Below are 12,457 nucleotides of genomic sequence, written 5' to 3' on the forward strand. Positions count from 1 at the left end.
TCGCGCTGTAGATGCTCTGTTTAACTGTTTTCTTGGTAGTGAAATGCTCAGTTTTTCCACTTACACTTACTTTATGTCATTTAAATAGCAAATGCACCATGGCGCAATGCAACTGACTCTTAAAGGAAATGAGAGATGAGACTCTGATTGGTTTTTTTTTTTTGTTTTTTTTTTAATTATTGATTGTTGCTATCAACATCACTTTAAGGAAATTCATTTCACTCAGCGACCATCTTTAAAATGCCTCTCAGGCAATATGCTTGGGAATTCTGAATGGGCAAACATCGAATTCTCAAAAACTGATTTGCCAAGCTTAATATTACATTACACATTTGGACTCAACAATAAAAATAAGCGACAACTGCCTCATAAGTTTCATTTCTAAATGTTCGATTCAAACAAAATCTGCATATTTTCAGGTTGTCCAAGCTAATCCACACTCAAAATGAATAAGATCACGACACCAACCTCATATATGGTTGTTCTACACATTATTATCCTCTGAATAATGATCGTCAGATTGCATTGCTCTTCTGAAGTAATTCACAAATTGGTCTTGATGGCGAATCTCCACCAGAAATGATACTGACTGTTTATAAGTTTGTGGGCATTAAAGTAATTATTGTCCTGTGGTGTTTGTTTGACAGTACAAGACTGTACCTCCCGTTTGTTTTATACAGATTACAAAACTATAACACTTTTGTTTTCAAGTGTTCAATTAAAATAATCCAACATTTATATGTGTCTTATGTCTAAGTAAGTATATGCTGAGTTTCCAATGTCTTTGTTGACCACAAAAAAACTGTCATAAAAATACACATCTGATCTGAGCTTTACCCCCGGAGAATCCTCAGTCTACAGTGATCGATGATTGTCTCCTGTTCTAGTAGGCAGCGCTTTATTCGCCAAATTGACCATTACACTTTTCCCCATTCAAAACTATAAAAATGACATGTCGTGTGTATTCCACAGTCTTTGTTGCTATGGACCAACAAAAAATTTAGTTTCAGGTTATTAGTGGGTTTACTTTAAGTGTAAGCTGTGGCTTCCAAAGTGTTCATCTTTTATTTCTAAAGGCCATTATTCAAACATAGTTTCTCCTCAAAAGTGTTGTCCCATTGAAAAATTCCATATCACATCCATCCAATAAACATAAAATGCTGGTAACTCATGAAAAACACCACATGCTTGGTCCAGCTTTATTTCTTCCCAATTTTCCCCCATTCCATCAACCTAATGGTGTCACAGTCCATCTGTGGGGTTAGCACTGTTTATAATTGCTCTTAAAAGTCACAACGATAAATTAAACACAGAATGCAGATTTTTTCCAGACTTCTCAAGAACAGAACCCCAACTAAAGGCCATTTTGATCCAAAATCCAGCCCTGACAGTAATTTTCTCTCCCTCATCCAGGAAATGGCTTACAGTAGTACTTACCATAAATGTTACTCGGTTCCTATAATCGGATACAATGAAAACAGAGACTGATTACTCAACCGAGTTTTGACATGACAAACGAACAGAGACCCACCGACGCATCATATCTACTGTTTGCTCTCTCGCTAAATGAGTTTACCTGTCAGGAGATGTCAAACAGTACAGGTGACAGGAGGGACTCATTCATCAACATGCTGCTGTTTTGAGATTTGTGGGATAATTGGAGCCAGACTCCTCCAGTTTTCTCTGTTACAACCAGCCAACAAGCCATCGGTCCCACGCACACAGCATGTGGGAGATTGATGGATCGACAGTCACAGGATTAATCAGAGAGTGTGCATCTAAATCTGTCCAGCACATCCTGAGGAGAAGAACGGCATCACTCTGAGTTTTCTTACTCTGAGATCTGTTGCTTTGCGGTCACAGAACTGCCGAACATCAGCATCAGGGCACTGCCAGTCTAATCCTCAAAAACGGTTAAATTACCGTCGCCATGGTAATGCTGCCATAGCAACTGAATTTCCGGCGGTAATGATGGTCTGCACACATTTGAGAGAGGGCATGTGAGAGTTATTTACATGTGCCCTTTAGGTAGCTTAATATCAACAAACACATCCCTTTAGTTAGCATGAGATTGTGGTTAAATAACAAGGAACAGTTTATTAGTTGCAGTATTTATTAATAGTTACTGTGTTGCTTAAAAATTAACAATTATTCATTGTTAGATTATGGTAGTTTAGGTGAGCAAACTTTATAATAACCTCACATTAGTTTATCTTAGTTAAAACATTAACTAACAATTACCAATGCATTTATTGCAGTATTTATTCATCTTTGTTAACGATACTTATAAACACACATTTTCATTATCATATGATAATTTGAAATAACGTAACTCTTGTTAAAGTTAGTTGATACATTAACCACTGTAACAATTTGGCAATATAAACAGGTCACTTTATTAGGTACACCTTACGTGTGCCATTTTGCCTTCAGAACTGCCTTAATCCTTCGTGACTTAGATTCAACAAGGAACTGGAAATTCTTCTTAGAGATTTGGTCCATATTGATATGATAGCATCTTATAGTTGCTGCAGATTTGTCAGCTGCACATACATGATGCAAATCTTCCGTTCCACCACATCCCAAAGATGCTCTATTGGATTGAGATCTGATGACTGTGGAGGCCATTTGAGTACAGTGAACTCATTGTCATGTTCAAGAACCCAGTCTAAGATGATCCACGCTTTATGACATGGTGCGCTGTCCTGCTGGAAGTAGCCATCAGAAGATACATTGTGGTACTAAAGGGATGGAGATGGTCAGCAACAATACTCAGGTAGGCATTAACACAATGCTCAATTGGTACTAATGGGCCCAATGTGTGCCAAGAATATATCCTCCACACCATTACACCACCAGCCTGAACCATTGATACAAGCTGTTGACGCCAAATTCTGAGCCTACTATCCAAATGTCGCTGCATAAATGGAGACTCATTAGACTAGGCGATGTTTTTCTCGTCTTCTATTGTCCAATTTTAGTGATCCTGTGTGAAATGTAGCCTCAGTTTCTTGTTCTTAGCTGACAGGAGTGGTACTTGATGTGGTATCAACAAAGCATTTACGCTCTGCCGCTCACTGGATATTTTCTTTTTTGGACCATTCTCTGTAAACCCTAGAGATGGTTGTGTGTGGAAATCCCAATATATCAGCAGTTTCTGAAATACTCAGCCCAACTGGCACCAACAACCATGCTACATTCAAAGTCACTTAAATCCCCTTTCTTCCCCTTTCTGATGCTCAGTTTGAACTGCAGCAGATCATCTTGATCATGTTTACATTACATTGAGTTGCTGCCATGTGATTGGGTGATTATAAATTGATGTACAAATTTTGTCTAAAAATATTTAATACAAACGTAACTATTCATAATGACGCCATTCATTCATTCATTCATTCATTCATTCATTCATTCATTCATTCATTCATTCATTCATTCATTTTTTCTTTAGCTAGGTCCCTGATTTCTTTAAATACCCCTTCCCAACTCGAATGCATAGGTAAGGATAGGTAAAGCTTTTTATTAACACCAAAACAATCAACAAAACATTTATTAAAGAATGTATTCATTTTTTTTAGCATTAGTAAATGAAAATCCATTAGTTCATTATTAATGTATAACTAATATTAACAAGTATAGTGTTAGTTGTTAATTGTGCATTAGTAAATGCTGAAGTAGCATGTGCCCAATATTGCAAAGTGTCACTGACTCCAATTTAAGTTAAGTTGTGAATGCCGCTGTATTAATCTTTGTTGATGGAAAGTTGAGTTCACAGTGAGGTAACACTTAATACACATAATAATATCTAATTCAAAATAAGTTAATATCAGATACATTAATGCATTATCTAGCATAAGTTATAAATATATGTTCCAGTGTTTATTATTCATTTCTGTATTAGTTTCTTCCAGCTATTGAATAGATAAAAATAAATACTGGTGATCTGATGGTAACACCTGACTTCCATAGATTCTTTTTTTTTCTACAATGGAAATCATTTTACAAACAATTCAATAACAAACATTCTTTTAAAATATCTTATTTTGAGATCACTTGAAAAAAAAAAAAAATACAGGCATAGAACAACTGCCTTGGACTGAGGAAATAATGTGTACATGTTAATGTTTAAGTGAATGTAATTTGTTAAAGACTACACAATATATCAGTGACCAATACTTGCTTAAGCATTTTTCATTTTTAGTTGATATTAACGAATGTAGTCAACCAGTGCTAACAAATTAAATTTTATTGTTACAACGAAAACAATAAAACCTTTTTCGGCACTGGCAAACGCATGTTACCTTTGTCTGACCCCTGGGGTGGAAGGAATATCTAATTTCATATCTCATAACATTGCCTGAATCATCATCTGTCTGGTTACTGAAGAGCTTTACGGGAAGATCACCAAATTTAAAGTGGCGCATCGCTGAAGTAGACATGGACAGATTGATGGCAAACATTAGTGACCTTCATGAAATGAGTGGTTGTAGCATTTTGAGCATTCAGCCTTCACGTAAGTGTCCTACATATGTGTGACAAGAGCCTGAGGCGGAGAAAAACAGGGGCTGCTGCTGGCTGAATATGGCATGTGTAACAAATCTCTGTTTGAAACAGACCATCAATAATAGTGAACGAATCAAACGCTGATGGGGAGCCTGAAAACAGCCGTTTTTCACCTTCAACTAAAGCATTCGCTTTCACATTAGTGAAGTATTAAGCAATCCATCAGTGATGTCAGAGGGACTGATCTGTAAACAAGGATGAAATGAGATCTACGTCGACCAGTTGCATCCCAAAGCATATGATTATAACATTGCTCTTCTGATTGGTCTGTTGTGACATTTAATGCTCAAATTTTGTGTATAATCACTGTGTATTTTATCATAGCTGATGGCAACATTGACACATTGCACAGCAGCAATTTTCCTAAAATATCTCAGCACAGGCCTCTTGGAAAAAGTTGTCATTTTGACCTAGTACTTTTTTTATTTTAAGTCCTCACAGGTACTGCGTGTTTTTTTTTCGATGACTCCCCTAAAATTTGACAAACGAATCTTTATTGTGATTAGTTCTAGTTTTCCTCGCAAGATCTTAGACTTCTTAGCAGTTCAGATATACTGTATAGGTGGTTGCTTGACAGTAAAAAGATTTAAAAACAAATATTAGGATTTTTTAAATGCTTCCTAGATAGATAGTGAATTACCTTTTGGTATGGAGTGATATAATCCCTTTTTTTCCTTTCAAAGTGAATGCAGCATTCTGCACTAATTGAAGATGAGTAATTTGAGTTTTTAAAATACCATAGTATAAAGTGTTTCAGTAGTCAAGTGGCAAAAGCATGTATGGCCATCTCCAAGGTCTTGTTAGTGAGAAAGTGATTATTTTTTAAAAGTGAACAGAGCTGATGAAAACCTTATGTTAATCCAACACTCCGGAATGAAGCATAGTATTTTGTCATTGGCTTTGCCTTTGGAATTGACCTGCCAGTGGAGATCAAAATGACCCCTAATCTGACTAAGTCACTTTTAAAAACCCATTTGTTTTCATTAGCATACAGGGCATCCAGAATGTATTCATAGCGCTTCGCTTTTTCATTTATTTTTTCTTTTGTTACAGCCTTATTCCAAAATGGATTCAGTTTGTTTACTTTCTCAAAATTCTACACACAATACCCCATATTGATAATGTGAAAAAAAGAAGATTTTTTTAAATTGTTGCAAATTTATCAAAAAAAAAAAAAAAAGAAAAATCAAATAAGTGCAATATAAAATGCAAATAAGTATTCACAGCCTTTGCTCAACACTGTTGATGCACCTTTGGCAGCAATTACAGCCTCAAGTCTTTTTGAATATGATGCCACAAGCTTGGCGCACATGTCTTTGGGACTTGTTGCACAGTCCTCTTTGCAGTACCTCTCAAGCTCTATCAGGTTGGATGGGAAGTGACAGTGTACAGCCATTTTCAGATCTCTCAAGAGATATTTAAAAGGATTTAGGTCTGGGCTCTGGCTGGGCCACTCAAGGACATTCACCGACATGTTGTGAAGCCACTCCACTGATATTTTGGCTGTGTGCTTTGGGTTATTGCACTTATAAAGATGAACCGTTGCCCCAGTCTAAGGTCAAGAGCTCTCTGAATCAGGTTTTAATTCAGAATGTCTCTGTACATTGCTGCGTTCACCTTTCCCTCTATTCTGTGTCATGAATCTGTTTTGTTGATTGTAAATCTTTTCCCCTCTGTGTTCCTCCTACCAGCTGTCAGCACTTGCAAACAGCACGAGCACTGATTAGCAGTCACCTGTTCTTGCTTTGTCAATATTGACACTCCTATATCTACCTCCCTATTTTCTCCCTCTGTTGTCAGATTATTGTTACTCTGTGCGTTTGCTCTCCGTGTATTAGTCTTTACCAATATCAGATCTCATCATCATCATTTGTTTCGTCTTGTCTTGTCTGGTTGTCGATCATCCCTCCTGTGTTCATCGTTTCATGTTGAGATTGCCGCAGCTTGTTTGCTCACCTGTTGACTGTGCTCTGACCGTCAGCACCCGGAGGTCAGTGGTTCCCGCATCGCTGTGGTGGGCACGGACCGATCGGCTCTCTCCCTCTCTCGCCCCCGGCCGTGGGTGTTCCCTTTTGAGTTTGCTTTAAAGAACCAGATGTGTGTATTTCATCTGAATTACTGACAGACTGCCTTTGTTGAATTTGCTATTAAAGTCTGATTTGAACTGCACACACCTCTCTATTGATTCTGTTCCGTGACATTCTGACTAGTCTTCCAGTCTCTGCTGCTGAAAAACATCCCCTCAGCATAATACTGCCACCACCATGCTTCACCGTAGGGATGGTATTAGCCTGGTGATGAGTGGTGCCTTGTTTTCTCTAATCGTAATGCCAGGCATTCACTGCAAAGAGTTCAATTTTAGGCCAACTCTAGAAAGAGTCCTGGTGGTTCCAAACATCTTCCACTTATGGATGATGGAGGCCACTGTGCTAACTGGAACTTTCAGAGTAGCAGAAATGTTTTTGTATCCTTCCCCATCCTTGTACCTCAAGACAATCCTGTCTCAGAGGTCTACATGCTTGGTTTGTGCTTTGGCATGCTCTATCAACCCTGGGATCTTATATAGACTGGTGTATGCCTTTTCAAATCATATCCAGTCAACTGAATTTACCACAGGTCCAATTAAGCTGCTGAAATATCTCAAGAATGATCAGGAGAAACAGAATGTACACAGAATGCTCAATTTAGAGCTTCACGGCAAAGGCTGTGAATACTTCTGTACATGTGGTTTTTCAGGTTTTTGATTTTTGATAAATGTGCAACAGTTTCAAAAAATCTTTTTTTTTTACATTGTCTCTATGGGGTATTGTGTATAGAATTTTGAGAAAATAAATTAATCTAATCCATTTTGGAATACAGTTGTAACCTTAAAAAATGTGGAAAAAATAAAGTGCTATGAATACTTTTCTGGTGCACTGTATTAGGAATTTTATTTTGCTTGTTTTTTATGTCTTGTCTTCCTTCTATTTTTATTTTCTTTTTTCTATTTCGTTTTTATATGTACTATACAAATAAAAAAGTACACGAAAACCTATCAAGTAAATTTAAACTTGAAGGATATGAAAAAAGAAAAAAAATCCATCACTAATCTTTAGCGATAAGGAGACTAGGAGACTGACCCAAATTATAATAAACAGAGAACATGTAAATAGATTGAGCTGGGGAAACCACTGTAGTTTTCTCATACATTTTTTTTTTTTTTTTCTGTACATAATAACTACTGGAGCTTGCAGAGCATACACGTAATAACAAATAGTATTATCTTGCTATTATATGTCTAATCTTGGGGATCACAGAAAGTTCTGACTTTTTTTCTATTTTTGCTCAGGCAGAGGGAGCTCTTGTCTGAGTACTGACTGTCAGTACTGTCTGCTGCTTCTACGACACTTTCTGTTTGGTGGCCATATTACAGTAATCAGGCCATGTCTAGTGGCAACCACCCACTCTCCCTCGTGAAGCAAATACAGAATTAAGTGAAACTGGAATTCATCTGCCAGTCCTGGCTCAATTTATGCAACTTGACAGTAGAAAAAAAGTTGTTTACAGCCTGGTACAAAGAAAGATTTTGTTTTATATAGCTAATATAACCCTTCATGACCACAGTGATTTTTTTTAATAACTCATCCATTTCATTTTAAAATTAAGTTATATTAAGTCTGCATAATTAAGGGCGTGGCCACTTGAGTGAGAGCTAGGTCTCACTGGTCGTCATCATGTCACCTTAGATTCCAGCTGATTAGCTGCTGATCTTAGCATATAAATCATATATATATATATATATATATATATATATATATATATATATATTTTTTTTTTTTTTTTTTTTTTTTTTTCACTTTACATAGTGAGTTGCTTTTTGGAAGTATTTCCTACAATTATCAGAGGATATGGCATGCTGTGTGCACTTAATTGTGCTCACAAACCATTCATGTGGCCTCCATTTTCTAGATGAGTAAAATTATGTACTTATATACCATATCTAGAAATGTATTTGTTATACTTAAGATCATTTGCACTCCAGAATCTGACAGATTGATTAGCTGTAGGCTCTAGAACAGTCATCTGAAACATTGTCATACAGTTTTATGGCTGGATTTTATAAATAGCATTACCTTTACTAACACAGACTATATTTAAAGTATTAAAAAGGAATTCAAATTTTCCTCCTGTAGAAAAGCGTCATAAGAACAATGCTTAGTGGCTCGATATATTACAATAGTGTTTTTAAAAGACTAAGCACTTTATTGATATAGTATACAACCAAACACATGTGGTCAAAACACAAACGAGTTGCGGGTAGTGAAGTATTAAGCGTTCCTCCCAAAAAAGCATGTCTAGCAGTAGTGATGAGCAAACAAAATGGTGCCGGTTGGCCACGCCCACTTGTAGCTTTATTTGTGCCCTTCAGAAACCTATGTGTGGCATCACGGATACTCTGTCCATATCTTTTACATTCTATGGGCCACGCCAAATGCTTAGTGTGATTTATTGCCAGCTTTCCTGCTCTACCGGGCGTTTCTGCTATTTTATTTTTTGTTTGCTATGCCCAGTCTGCCCGGATTTTATTTTTGCACATTATTAAAAATATTAAGAAAAATTGTGGTTGAAGAAGAACTCTAAATGTGGAACAAAATTGAAGTGTATTAAGTTGCACAAGTTTATTGATCACATATGTAAATAATAACAATGTGTGCAAATTAAACATAGCATATTTAAATTTCTCACAGATTTAAATAAATCAGGGCCAAAATAAACCCAGTTCCCTTTAATGAAAATAGTGCCTTTATCATGTTTGGGTTGTCGCTTTCACATATGTTAGCATAAATTACCAAGTTTCTCAAACAAATATTCTCAAGCCCATGTAAACATGTAAAAATAGAGCTATGCAAAAAGACTAATAAAGTAAAGTATTCATAGTGCTTTACTTTTTCAAATTGGATTCCAAAATCGAGTAAATTCATTTATTTCATCAAAATTCAACACACAATACCCATAATGACAATGTGAAAAAAAAAAAACATTTTTTGAAATTGTTGCCAATTTAATAAAAATAAAAAAAAAACTGAAAAATCAAATGTACATAAGTATTCACAGCCTTTGCTCAACACTCACATCTTTGGCAGCAATTACAGCCTCAAGTCTTTTTGAAGCCACAAGCTTGGCCACCTGTCTTTGGGCATTTTTGCCCATTCCTCTTATGCTGCGTTTACACCAGACGCGGAACGGGCGTCAAGCGCAAGTGATTTGCATGTTAAGTCAATGCAAACGCGCGAATAGACATCCTGCGGCGCGAAAAGAGCAAATGGCGTGTTGCATATTGAGCGTTTGATGCGCGTTTGATGCGCGTTTCGTGCGAATCTCTCAAGTTCAAAAATCTTTAACCAATAGCCGCGGTAACCAATCAGACCAATCAGAAACTTGCTTGCTTGCGTGATTGTGATGTAGAACCTGTTGATGGTGTCCCGGGGGAAATCTTCCAGCCGACACCGACAACAAGTCATCAAACTGGGCTTGGCTCAGACAGAAGCACAGCTGAAAGCCTCCGTCATCCAAGTTCAGTTTCTGGTGGAGTTTATGAGCTCACAGAGCTGGTGCACCTCTGAAAGGATGTAGTGGACTCAGACACGGCCCTAAAATCCATGTTAGCCATTTAGCAATGAATCTAGAGTCACCGGGCAGACAGAAGCCATGCCCATCACGCAAATCCACGTCTGTTCAGAAGTGAATTTGATGCGCGAATGAAGCGGATTTGACATGTGAATGAAGTGGGGTTTGACGTGCGAATGAAGCGAGTAAACTCAAATATTCACTCGGCAATTTACGTGCAAATAGCGCGATTTATCTGCGCATTCCGCATCTGGTGTGAACACAGCATTAGCAGTACCTCTCAAGCTCTATGAGGTTGTGTGGGAAGTGACAGTGTACAGCAATTTTCAAATCTCTCCAGCGATATTCAATAGGATTTAGGTCTAGTCTCTGGCTGGGCCACTCAAGGACAGTCAACAGCTTGTTGTGAAGCCACTCAATCAATATTATTGTCCTGCTGGAAGATGAACCGTCGACCCAGTCTGGGGTTAAGAGAACTCTGAGGCAGGTTTTCATTCAGGACATCTCTGTACATTGCTGCATTCATCTTTCCCTCTATCCTGACTAGTCTTCCAGTTCATGCTGTTGAAAAACATCCCCACAGCATGATGCTGCCACCACCATGCTTCACTGTAGGGATGGTGATAGTCTGGTGATGAGCGGTGCCTGGTTTTCTCCAAACGTCTCGCCTGGCTTTCACTCCAAAGAGTTCAGTTTTAGTCTCAGCGAGTCTCATGAATTCTTTTTTTTTCCTTGATCACACAAAACTCATTCTGATATATCTCTCTGGGATACATTTATGATTGTTACGAGGTGCATGTTATTTAATTGCACATATTCTGAAGTATATGATGGAAATTGACAAAATCTCTGACAACCCTGCAGTTTTGTCCCCGCTTGCCCCCTGCAACTCTTCTGGCACTCTTATTTTCATCGTCAGCATCTTCCAATGCAAAAATGAATCGCCATTGGGTTCAAACTACTCTAAAAGCATTGCATTGTTCTAGTGCTCCATGCTTTTTAAATGTTCCTGGCCTGCATCATGATGCAAAATTAACTGTACAAGTGGTAATGACTTTTTTCTTGTTAAGTTTTAGATTTATTATGCATTGGAAGATGTCTAAAAGGCCAAGTGTTTCAGTCTCATATTCTTTTGAAACACTAAAGTTAATTAAGATGGACTAAGAAGCACATGTGATGTATGAAAATTATGTATTTTTTAAATTATATTATATTTACAGTGAAGTAAAATTTGTTTCATTTTAAATAAATTACTATTAATAATATTTAAAAAAATTGTTAAACTAATGATTTGTTCCTATCTTCAAATTCTCCTAAATTAAGCACAAAGTATTATTTTTTTTTTTTTTTCTTTTTGTACAAATATTGCTATATCAAAGACAAGATGTAGATTTAAACATAAAATTGCGATATCGGTCATTAATGTTATAATAACATAAATCATATACAGTTGTACTGGTCAATATAAACAAGTGGACCATCACCTTTCATCAAAGTTGTCCTTAAAAGAGTTTAAAAATTTCAATATTTTATTCAGTATAGTACATAGATGACATGTCAAATGTTTAAACTGTGAAAATATATAATTTTAAAGAAAAAATAAGTTTATTTTATATTCCATGGCATCAACGCATTTTTAAAAAGTTGGGACAAGACCATGTTTATCACTGTGAAGCATCCCCTCTTCTTTTTAAGACAGTCTGCAAACGTCTGGGGAATGAGGAAATAAGTTGCTCAGGTTTAGGAATAGGAATGTTCCCCATTCTTGTTTATTACAGGCTGTTGGAAAATGCAAGGTCTTACCTGTAAGAGACGACATCTGGATGGAATCATATGTTGGTTCTATACCTTGGATATACCTTTCAGCTTTGATGGTGCCTTTTCAGATTTGTAAGCTGCCTATGCCATATGCACTCATGCAACCCCATACCATGAGAGATGCAGGCTTCTGAAGTGAGCCCTGATAACAACTTGGTTTGTTCCTGTCTATTATGTTCTGTATGACAGTTTTCCAAAAAGAACTTCAAATTGTGATGACCACAGAACAGTTTTTACTTTGCCACAATCCTTTTTATAAGGCATTGATCCAGCAAAAAAAGCTTGAACTTCTAGATCATGCTTAAATGTGGCTTTTTTTTTGGACCTATAAACTTTTAGCCGGCAATGGCAAATGGCACGGTGGATTGTGTTAACCAACAATGTTTTCTAGAAGGAGTACTGAGCCCGTATTGTGATTTCCATTATAGTAGCATTCTTGTTTGTGGATGCAGCGCTGTCAAAGGGAATG

The sequence above is a fragment of the Danio rerio genome, chromosome 20 (genome assembly GCF_049306965.1).
Source record: "Danio rerio strain Tuebingen ecotype United States chromosome 20, GRCz12tu, whole genome shotgun sequence".
NCBI lineage: Eukaryota > Metazoa > Chordata > Actinopteri > Cypriniformes > Danionidae > Danio > Danio rerio.